The sequence below is a fragment of the Prosopis cineraria genome, unplaced genomic scaffold (genome assembly GCF_029017545.1).
Source record: "Prosopis cineraria cultivar Desert tree isolate PC_DT_omini unplaced genomic scaffold, ASM2901754v1 PC8, whole genome shotgun sequence".
NCBI lineage: Eukaryota > Viridiplantae > Streptophyta > Magnoliopsida > Fabales > Fabaceae > Prosopis > Prosopis cineraria.
This window is the reverse complement of record NW_026555339.1, coordinates 28695909-28708162: the sequence shown is the minus strand read 5'-3', so window position 1 is coordinate 28708162 and position 12254 is coordinate 28695909. Positions and strand designations below refer to the sequence as shown.

Genomic DNA, 12254 nt, shown 5'->3' with positions numbered 1-12254 from the left:
TCATAGAATTGGATTGGAATGAGCCATGGATATTGTGTGAATTCTTCAAGGTAACTTTTCATTATTGCTATGGCAATTGGTTCATTCAGTTGTGATTTTTGTTTTGTTGTTGGTTTTTGTAGTTTTGTAACTTCTACTTTTTACTATTAGACTATTAGATTGTGGCAATTGATTCATTTAGTATAGCTCTTCTTACTGTTTGTTTAGTGGTTAATTCTGTAACAGCTTGCACATTTTCTTAGTGGCTACCAAGTAAGCTTTGTTCTATAAAGATAATATTTTGGCCAAATGTTTAATTTAACTATTTTTTTATAATGTAGGCTCAAGCAAAGACTATCATTGGTAGCCGAAAACTTACAAGTTGTAATGGATTGACTATCTTCTATTATTTTGCTTAATATTTTGTAATAATGTATTGGATTAGTTATTTTAGATTATGTTAAAACTCTTGGATTTATTTGTAGTTTTTTAAGGGATTATTATTGTTATGTGATGGATTATTATGAATTTATAGTAGGTGAATTATAAATTTATAAATTATATGTGAAATTTATCAATTATTTGCTTTCTTTGGTACAAAAAAAAAATATAATACAGGTGCTAAGTTATTATATCTGATTTCTTTTATTTTGGAATGCTTTTTCATGTTGTTTGGTTTCTAGTTTGGTAGTGTCAGTGTTCACGCCATTAGATGATCTAATTTCTTTATTTAATGCAGCTCTTCATGTGACATGTTCTATTTAGATCGGTCCAATCTAGAATCTAGATTGTTTTTTCTCCCATTTTAGTTGGGGGATTTATTTCTTAATCAGTATTATATTTTTTTTTGGATGGGCCCAATTTGTTGACAAAAAGGCTCAATGTGTTGACAAAAAGTAAGCCCAATGTGTTTATAAAAAAGCTCAATAATTAAAATAAATAATCAAACTGAACTATTAAATTTCAGTTCGATTCTTTTAAAATTTTAATTTAGTTCGGTTAAGAAAACTTTTGCACTTCAGTTTGTGAGTTTCAATAATTTTGAAAAGAACCGAATCTTTCAAACTGATGCTCTCCCCTAATTGTAGTCACTTATGTGCTTTCAGTGACATTGTTGCTGCTACTTTGCTTTTTCTAGATGGGTCTTCCTTGTCCCAAACGAGTATGATCTCTTGTACATTGATGAGGGGATCAATGATTGATGACATGGAGATATATTAGATTTGAGTCAGTTGGGGGAGATAAATTAAAATTTTAAAAAGCCACGACACAAACCAAGATACAAATTATTTACTGATACTTGCTTAGAATCAAACATACATACATACATACATATGAGACTTTATTTGAGAGTTTATTTACACTATTTATTAATACTGTTAGAGTTAAAAAATTAAAAAAATATTTTATAAAATTAAAAGTTTAAAATAAATTATTTTATAAAATTAAAAGTTTAAAAATATACTTGTGGGATATAAACATTTACTAATAGGCCAATCAAGAAGCCATCGCAACAGATAGCAGTCGCACAAAGAGTGGCTGACATTGAGAGTGGAGACTGGAGAGTGAAGACAGCGTCGAATCGATCAATCGAAGCTTGAGTGAAGCAAGGAAAGCACAAAGAAGAGTTTCAGACGGCGTCGAAGAAGGGTTTTTGAAATCAAAACATGATTTCAGGCATTATAACTTTGTTCTTTCTCTGGGTAGAGCGATATGTAGTTGTTTTTCATAGTCGCTGACGAAGCGCTGTATCTCTCTTTCTGTTGAGGCTTCAACACCTCCGAGTGCTACAACGGCTCGAAGGTATACTGTTGCCTATTATTATTAGTTTTTTCTCATATCAATTTCCTCAATCTAGAAATTTTAGTTATGTTTCTGGTTTGATTACGGAATTAGGCCATGAATTGGTGGAATCAACAAAATGGCAGCGAAAGGTGGCGATGGCGAGGCAGATCGAGGTGAAACGTTGCGTCGCTTGTCAAGATGCCACTGCTCGTATCAGAGTAATTTTCGTTTATCGGTCACAACAACCACAGTTGATATACTATTTCTCAAATTTCTGCCGATCTCTGTTTAAGAATTAGACTCTGTTTTAGAATTAGACGTGTTAATTAAATGGATTTGAGAAAGTATGGTAGCAAATATAAGATATACACTAAGGACTTGGGGGGTGTTAGATAGGTGTTGATTTAACTCCAATAGTACTAGTGGATGCGTACATGTACCAGAGCTCCTAGTGTTCTAACATCATACCATAGAATCCTTCAAAAGGATGGCTCCTTGTAATGAAGAAAGTAGTTTCATCACATATTTGATATTGTTAATTGCTAAGTGAATTTATCATATATTTATCTAGATGGGCCGTATAAGAGTGAATGTAGATATAACTTACTCATTTTTCTAGTCAATATCAACGTTAGATTGTAACTAATAGTGGTTAGGTCTGTCTTGAGTTGATTCCAACAGTACTTGTGATTTCTTGGGTTCGAAAGCTTAGGTTCTAACATTTTATGATATATTGTTTCAAAACGATGGTTACTCTGTTGATTGCTGAGTGGGTTTATCGTATTTGTAATACCTGTTAGCTATCCATCTTGTGTGTTAGGGAATCAATACATCATATCTTATGGTAGTGTCATGTTGTATTGTTGTTCACTTTGTGAATCTAAGAATAATCAAGTACATTCTACAAATCTTGTAGAAAGAAGCTAATTGGTCAGTCTATTGGTTGATTCTGATTGGTCAGACAATTTTATTATAAGGTCTATTCTGATTTTTCTTTGCTTTGTTTTCTTTACTATTAAGGTCTTCCTAACATAAAATGTCTTGCACTGTCTGAGATATTTATAATATATATTTCATCATTTTATGATATAGGTATAGGTATTTTGATTCTCAAACAAGAATTTATAAAGTAAGATGAGGACATTTATAATAATCATCCAAAATATTAGGTATTTTTTCAAGTTTTTAAGTGATATAGTAAAAAATTATTGGGAAAAACATTATATTACAAATGCTAGAATTTGGAATACATATGCTGAAGTATCCTATAAGTATTGTATTGGATACGTATTGGATATGGATTTGTTTACTTTTTGAAGCATCCGTGCTTCATAGACTCTCTATGCATTCTCTTAGAACTGTCCTTATTGGTCGGTTTTTTCTTTTTCAATTTCTATTAATTTTTTTGACTGACTCTTTATTGCATATAATGGGGGTTTTAAATTAGTAAATTCAACTTTAACTGCATTTCCTTTCTTTCATGCTTCGCAACTCGCGCGCTTTGATTTCTCTTTTGAATTCATTTTCCTTCATCTGATGAAGAGATAGATTGCTTCTATTTGGTAAAATATATAATGTGTGTATCCTGTCTATTTGGTAAAATATATAATGTGATTTTGAGGATTGAATCACTAAATTTCTTGCCTATTTCTCATGGTAAGTAGTTGCGGATGAGTGACTTTTTTATTTTGGTTATAGGTATTCAATCACAAAGGCTTTCTGCATAGCATGTCATGACCTTCTCTTCCATTTTGATGTTCCTGTCTTTTGGCCTATGTTACTCTGTTACTGGATGGTTCTCTTTGCCCTCACAAAATATTAGATTTCTACTTCTGGATTTATACAAAATATTCAGGGGAAAGAATGATGAACTGTGTGTTTTTGGAAGACTTGCTGCTGGAGCTTTCGCAGGCATGACATCCACTTTTGTAAGTAACTTATTGTAAAGGACTTAGTTGTTGTGGGTTTGACAAGCATATTATCATGTTATTGCACTTTATTCCAGCATTATAGTGTATTCTACATGCAGTAAGAAATAAATGACCATGACTGTCTTTGAGAAATGAGATGAGTAAGTGAACCATGTTCATTCTTATTACTTGCTTTAAATATGAGGTAACACTTTAATTAATTTCATACCGCAATGTCCTTGATTATAACTGTGCTTCTTGGTCTTTGTTCAAACACTTATTTTCTTTGTTTAATTATGCTTGCAGGATAAAAGTAAAACTTAAATAGAGTTGTTTGGTCTTAAGTATAAACTCATACTTAACCATTTAGTGATTTTGGTGTAAGGCAGTTCCACTTGATCTGTAAATGCAGAAGTTACTGCGAAAAGTTCAGATTTTTCATCTTTTGGCTTCAGAAACAATAATAGGAAGAGAAAATTGTAGAAAACACACCAGAACATGCTTCCATTTTCAGTTTCATATAAAGTGGAATCATTAGCTTCTTGCCGTTACTGTTTATTCAACAATTGTAATTAATTCACTGAAGTGACAGAACAAGAGGTCACGTCCTCTCAAAGTTCAAACTCTTGAATTTAAATCACTTCTTTGTCATTTCGAGTTAGAATCATCATTAAATAGAACCTATTGCTAAAACCTATTGTTCAAATTCTTTTAATGATAGGGTATCTCGCAGGGCATATTCAGTGCTGGAAGTGGAAATTCGTCAAAAACGATAGTGGCCAATGGCAGAGCTGGTAAAAAACCCAAGGGTATGGAGAAAGCACAAGCTGAGATGAGAAAAGTATATGAAGGAAAATGTTATGCTTTAGTTTAGATCGTAAATGCTTTTGTTTAGGCCTGGTCTCAAAATTTGTGTGAATTTCTTTTGATATATATTTAAATGGTTTTTATTTTTTTATTTTGAATATCTCGTGTTTCTCATTGTAAATGTTTCATTTTTTTTATATTTGGCCAAGCTGACGAGCTGATTATGGTAATTTTTATCTGTATAACTTTATTGGGCAACAGATTCGCCATCTTGTACCCTTTGGGGAGAAAAAGTAGGGAAATGGTTAAATGGAAAATTTCAAGCATGTTGAATATGCTTCTGTCTGGACTTTTTAACATGCATAGGTTGCAATAGCTTGGATGTATTTTTAATAGCTTTACCTGTGACCTCTTTAGCTGTTTCAAGATGATGATACTTTTCTTTTCACTCAAAAAATAAAATTCTTCATTTTTGAAGAATGTTAATCTTATACATGCTTAAAAAAATGTATCATATCATCAAGCATTGGAAATATTTTCTTTAAACTTATTGCATTCTTTCCCCTTTTTAATCGTTCTTTTTGCTGACTTTTTTTTTTATAAATTTTAAAGCTTTTTTTTATTATAAGCATATTTTTAATCTTCACTCTTCCTATTATTTATTTTGAATTTTTTAACTTAAATTTGTCTTCAAAAATTGCTTCATGCTTTAAATTTTTCCTGATATCTTTCCTAATTTTAAACTGAAGTCATCTTTTACATTCTTTACATTTTTTTAATCCATTTTTTTAATTTCATTTTAAATTTGCTTTTTGAAAATATAAGGCCATCTTCTAATCTTTGCACTTGCTTTTATCGTTGTATAATGAAAATAATTTAAATTATTTAATTAAATATTTTTTAAGCTTATATATTTATAATTATTTTTTAACATTTAGATGTGGGTTTTCTTCTTTGTGCTAGTATTCTTTTTACTGCAGTTTTTTTCTCCTTGTTTTTCATTTTCTTGATTCTTTTTGTTTGGACTTGTATTTTTTTTAAAAAAAATAATTTCAAAAGTTTTAGGTCTATTTAATTTTGTTCTCTCTCTTTTTGTTTTTTTAAATTTCTTGTTTTTTTTTCAATCTTTCATTCTTTCAATGTTTTTCTTTTCTTTCTCCCTATATTTTATTTTTTTGGATCCTCAATTAAATAATTCATGATATTATGTTAGATTTATTATATTAAGTGTATTGTGTACTTAGAGATAATATACTTCATTGAAATAGTTTAAGTCATTTGGTTAGATATTAAAAAGCTTATATATTTATGATTTATTTTTTAATTTTTAAATGTAGGATTTCTTTTATGTTTTATTAAATTTAGGGTAAAGGTTAATTTTGTCTTGATATTTATTTTTTAGGAGCATTGGGCACCTTACATTTTTAAATGGTACAATTGTTCTCTTGAAGTATTTTTTTGAGGTCCAAAAATACCTTTCCTATTAGGAGGCTGTCAAGTTTTCTATTTTCTTTTGATGTGAATGTACATGGTGTTCACACACAATAAGTAAGACTTTGATCATTTTTTTGTGTGCTAATTTATTTATTTTTTTTTTCAAGAGCGTTGGGCATCTTAAATCACCAAAGCATTGAATACTTTAAAATCTTGTTAAGATAAAATTTAATAAATATTATTAAAATATTAAATATTTTTGTATTTAATAATGTAAATATTATTATTTATAAATATTCATTCAAAATTTATAAATTACTTTTTAAATATAACAACTCAAACCAACATTTTTTTAAATTTATAAATTTTTTTTATTTTTCATATATCGATCTTTAATTTTCTTTTCAAGATAATGCCCAAGTTGTTATGTCTTTTATGCATGTTAGAACTTAATTATATTTTTAATATTAGTTAAGTTTCTTAAACTTCACAATGTATAGAGAGTGTTAAATTTGGATAGTGTAATATTTTGAAGGAAGACTATTAGCTGACAAAACAAATTACAGAAATATGACAAATCAAGACCAACAATATGCAAACAATTATTTGAAAGATATCATTTATTTCATTAATGTGCTACAAAAAAAGTTACTTAACAAGAGAAAAATTAAAAGATGAAAAGAAAAAATCACTTCATTAATTTGGAGCTTCATTCCCTTCATCTTTAATACAAAATTTTAAAGTATAAAAAATTAAAATATTAAATTAAGTGGTGTAATGTTTTAAATAATAATATTTAAATTATTGAATATTAAAATACTTAATATTTGAACAATATTTATTAAATTTTATTTTAATAGGACTTTAGGGTGTTTAGTGCTCTTAGAAAAAGACTTTACGATGCTTAGCACTCTTAAAAAATGAGTTCAGAAAAAAATTAGCACCAAAAGACATGATTAAAGTCTTACATGTCACTGTGTGTGAGCCCTATGCATGTGCCACGTCAACAAAAAACAAAAAACTTAACGGCCTCCTAACAGAAGGGTGTTTTTGGGCCTCAAAAAAATAGTTCAAGAGTAAAATTACTCCATTTAAGAGTATAAGATGTCCAGCGCTCCTAAAAAATAAATAAATGGGCAAAATTGGACCTTAACTCTTAAATTTAATATATCTTAATATATTTAAAATATTCAAATGTTCACAAATATTCAAATATACTCCAAATCAAATTGGAAGATCATATTTTTCATTTTTTTATATGTTTTTTTGGAAAGATTATCTTTGTCATTGTTTATGTCTTGGATTGGAACAAATTAGTATAATTCATCCATGTCTACAAATCAGTTGACATTTTTCACAAATTTTACAAATGAAGGCCCTTATTATCATATTTGTTATTCCTTAACTGAAGTCTGAATTTATTTATTGAAAGAGAATAGTGTTTTCTTGAAATTTTTAACTTCTAATTATATCCCATTTAAAAAAAAAGAATGTTGAAGTTGAAAAATTGTATAATCATTCAAATTTTTGTTTTGAAGTCTATAACTCACTACTTGAATCAAAATGATTTACTTCTATTTTTTACTTTATCTCTTGATATTATACATATAAAGCTATGTTGAATTCTTCTAGAAACACGACCACCTAGAATCTATATTTTCAGTATCTAGAATTTTATTTTCATTAAAGGAACTAACCTGGAACATACTATTGGAAAGTGATTCAGTAATTAAACCCTCCTATTTTTTTTTCTATTGCAATTAAAACCCCTTTCCCATATTAACTAATATATGTAGAGTGGAGTGATATTAAAAACCCCCTTTTTCTCTCTCTTTTTGCATAAAAATGTATGTAAATTTCTCATAAAATTTGAATATTCGAAAGATTATCATATATAACATAAAATTTGTTCACTGATTCTTTCTAATCGAGCCTCTCGATCTATCATTATGCTTTGGGAAGTAGAAAGAATTACAATCCCCATCCCTCCTAAAATTCTAGGAATTCATTGACAATTAGAATATATTTGAAGACAGGGTTACTAATTCTTTTTAAATTCAAAATAGTTTTATATGACCCTTTCCTATTTCTTCTATGCTATAGGGTTAAAATTAAAAAAATATTTTTTTTTTGCTTTCCCTATGTTTTCTCACATTTTCAATAAAACCTTCTAGGAAAAATATTGTAACAATGTTTTTGATGATGTTAGTAGATGGCATTTGAACTATCCCTTTTCTATATATGTCAACATTTCATATAGGGGTTATTATGTCAACAATGGTGTCCTTACCCATGATAAACTAAAATGATTGTTGCCCTTGACTTTTGATATAATCAACATGCTATTTTTATTAATTTAATTTAATTATTTGATTATAAATAATATTTAATTTATTATTTTTTAATTTAATTTATTATTTATTATTTATATTTATGAATTCTAATTGAAATTGAATATTGAAATATTTGGATTTAGAATTTTTTTTATAATAATTACAAAAGAAAAGGTATATGCGTGAGACAATCAATCTATTAGTCAATCTATTTTTTTCAAATTCTATAAATATATTATCTATATCTTAGTCTCATCTTATAATACTTCGAGTGCTAATGAAACTATTTTACTGAAATTTAATTGTCTCAACTCCCAAGCAATCGCACCAACAATTCAAGTTCCTTTTGGATTTACTTCTTGATCAATGACAACTGTAGTATTATCATCATATTGTATTACCATACCATTGTTACATACAATTATAGCTCTGATCATTTTTATCTTTCCAACAATGTGTTTGGTACTACTTCCTTGATTATAGCAACAATAACGTCACCAATATAGGCATATTGTCGATTACTAGCTCCTATGATTCAAATATGCATCAACTTGCAGGCCCCACTGTTACTGACTACATTCAAATGGATTTGAGGTTGAATAATATGATTGTTTTTCTTTGTTCTTTTAGTGCAAAGGGTGAGATAAAAAAAGGAAGAAATATTGTGTATAAAAAACCCACAATTGCAATTGTTTTTTTTTCCCATCCCAAAGACCTCTTTCCTTTGGTTCTAATTATTATATTGAAATAATAAATTGTGTTCGTGTAGTCATTTTGAGTGTTGCTATTGCAATGGCCTTGCTAGTTATATTTTTTGTGACTCTGCCCATTTCATAGAGTATTCTACCTGATTTAACAACAACTATCTAACATTTAGGAGATCCTTTTCTTGACTCCATCCGTGTTTCTATAGGTCTTATTGTAACTAGCTTGTTTGAAAATATGCATAGCCATATTTTTCCACCACGGCAAGCATTTTGTGGCGTTGCTCACCACACTGCTTCTATTTGTCTAGATGTAATCCAAGTAGATTCAAGTGCTTGAAGAGCATATCTACCAAAGCAAATATGATTATCTTGAGAGGATATTCCTTTCATTCTTCCTCTATGTTGTTTATAAAATCTAGTTTTTTTGGGGTTATAATTAATGGTTTTTTCTTCATTCCTTCTCTACTACAAAATCGTACATGAGACTTTCACCTCATATGGCTACTTGCAATGAAACGATTAAAATAGAATATAAATATACTTGAATTTCATGAATGCAATAATATATTGAATCATGGTGGGACTTTTTGAGATTTCATCTAATCTATTGATTTATTGATAATTTGTATATCTTGTTTTGATATATATAACTAAATAAGTATTCTTTTTACAAATATTATTTTTCCTATTATAAACAATTCTTGTTATCCAGATATAAATAGATAATGTAGTTTTCTTATGTTATAAGGTTCTAATGAATCTTTATTTGGTTTTTCCTTTTATTATCATATCGAATTGGCCCCTATTTAGAAATCCAATAAAATCAAAACTTTCGTGGGGCAAATATTTATTCTTTTATTATCTATTTTAGATGCAGGGTTAGCCCATGACTCCTCAGAACAAAATTCTTCATATATTTGAATTTAAAATTTATGTTATATTTAGCTTAAATATGTCTTTTATTGCTTTACATTTTTCTTGGTGTCTTTCTCAAATTTTAAATAAAATTCATCATTTTTAAAGAATGTTAATCTTATATATTCTTAGAAAAATTATCATATTATCAAGCATTATAATTTTTTTTAAAATTCATTGCATTCTTTCTCTTTTTTTATTGTTCTTTTTGTTTACATTTTAATTTTTTTTATAATTCTATTTTTTAATCTTCACACTTCCTATTATTTATCTTGATTTTTTAGCTAAAATTTGTCTTCAAAAATTCTTCATGCTTTAAATTTTTTTTGATATCTTTCTCAATTTTTGAAATTAAAATCTTCTTTTACATTCTTTATATTTTTTCATCCAATATTTTTTTAATTTTTTGCTTCATTTTAAAGTTATTTTTTAAAAGTGTAAGCATATCTTATAATCTTTGCAATTCCTTTTATCTCTGTATATGTCTTCAACAAATGCTTATTGGTTTACATTTTTCTTGATATCTTTCTAATATTTTAAATAAAATTTTATATGTTCTTACAGAATCTATCTTATTATAAAGCATTAGAAGTATTTTCTTTAAACTCATTGCATTCTTTCTCTTTTTTAATAGTTCACTTTGTTGATTTGTATTTTTACATTTTAAAGCTTTTCTTAATATATGGGTATTTTTTTAATCTTTACACTTCCAATTATTTATCTATATTTTTTTTGGTTAAACTTGAATTTTTGGCTTCAATTTGTCTTCAAAAAGTGCTTCATGCTTTAAGTTTTTCTTGATATCTTTCTCAATTTTTAAATTAATGTCGTCTTTTACATTCTTTATATTTTTTTTTCCAGTTTTTTTGTTGATTTTTTGCTTCATTTTAAAGTTGCTTTTTAAAAATATAAACATTTTTTGCTTCATTCTTTAGAGTTGATGAAGTAGGGCATCTGATTTTTTTTTTTTTTAAAGTCTATATACTATGTTTTGTGTCTAACTGGTGTCTACCCATACCTGCCCATATCCGAATGTATCGATTAAAAAAAAAAAAAAGACACACTGCATTTGGATTCAGGACATGTGTTCATGTTGGATACGTATCCAACACCAACATAGTGCCATTTTGGGCTTATCCATGCTTCCTTGATTCTTTCTTGCTTTTTTTTTTTTTATGGTTCTTTTTGTTGATTTTTTTTTTTACATTTTACATCTTTTATTAATATAGGCATAATTTTTTAATCTTTTCAATTCCTATTATTTATCTATATATTTTTTTAAACTTGATGTCTCCATTTAGCTTAAATATGTCTTCAAAAAGTGGTTAATGCTTTAAATTTTGTTTCTCAAATGTGAAAGGAAAGTCATCTTTTACATTCTCTAAATTTTTTATCCAGGTTTTTGTTGATTTTTTACTTTATTTTAAAGTTATTTTTTAAAAATATGAGCACATCTTCTGATATTTGCACTTCCTATTATCTTTGCATACATTTTTTTTTTGGTTTGAACTTGATTTTTTTTATTTAGCTTAAATATGTCTTCAAAAAGTGCTTAGTACTTTAGATTTTTCTTGATATCTTTCTCAGTTTTTAAATTAAAGTCATCTTTTACATTCATTAATTTTTTTTTTTCATCTTATTTTTTGTTGATTGTTTACTTCATTTTAAAGTTGTTTTTTTAAATGCAAGAACATCATCTAATCTTTTCACTTCCAATTATTTTTGTATATATTTTCTTGTTTAAACTTGATTTTTCATTTAGCTTCAATATGTCTTCAAAAAGTACTTAAATTTTTCTTGACATCTTTATCAATTTTTAAATTAAAGTCATCATTTATGAAGAATGTTATGCTAAGTTTAACACTTGTCCCGAGTGTTAATAAAAGCATATTACAACTAAATAAACTAAGTATGGTTGAGAAGTTGATCATAAAACTAACTTAAGAGACAACCATTTAAAATACTAAACAAGTTACACAATATAGCAAACCACACATTAAAACCTTTTAGAAAAGTCTAAAGGTTCAATATATAGTGCATGGAAGCAAACTAGTCAAAATAAGGGTAATATAATTAATAACTTTCATGACAGCATTAATTTGCTGTTATAACAGCCCTCTCAGGTAAATTTTCAGAAGGCGCCATCTCGCTGTCCAAGAGGATTGAAATGATTTTAGAGCCCATACATCACTTTTAATGAGTATTATTAGTGTTTCAAATTTCAAATTATCCAATGGCCGGCTTGAAAATTGGATACATTACAAGGAAACAGTGTTACTGTCATTACATCTTTATTTTGCTGTCATCACAGCACCTCCAAACTAACTTTTGGTGTGCATAGTTTCTTCATCCAATGTCCGATCTAGGTAATTTCAAAGCCTACT

General features: G+C 27.7%; 1 long non-coding RNA gene across 1 annotated transcript; it reads left to right on the top strand.

Moving 5' to 3' along the window:
* The first annotated feature begins 1477 nt into the window (after window positions 1–1477).
* On the top strand, window positions 1478–4807 carry LOC129317799 (uncharacterized). Its single transcript, XR_008595049.1, has 4 exons — window positions 1478–1782; window positions 1876–1982; window positions 3463–3692; window positions 4396–4807. It is a non-coding gene; the product is annotated as an uncharacterized LOC129317799 (long non-coding RNA).
* The last annotated feature ends 7447 nt before the right edge of the window (window positions 4808–12254 follow it).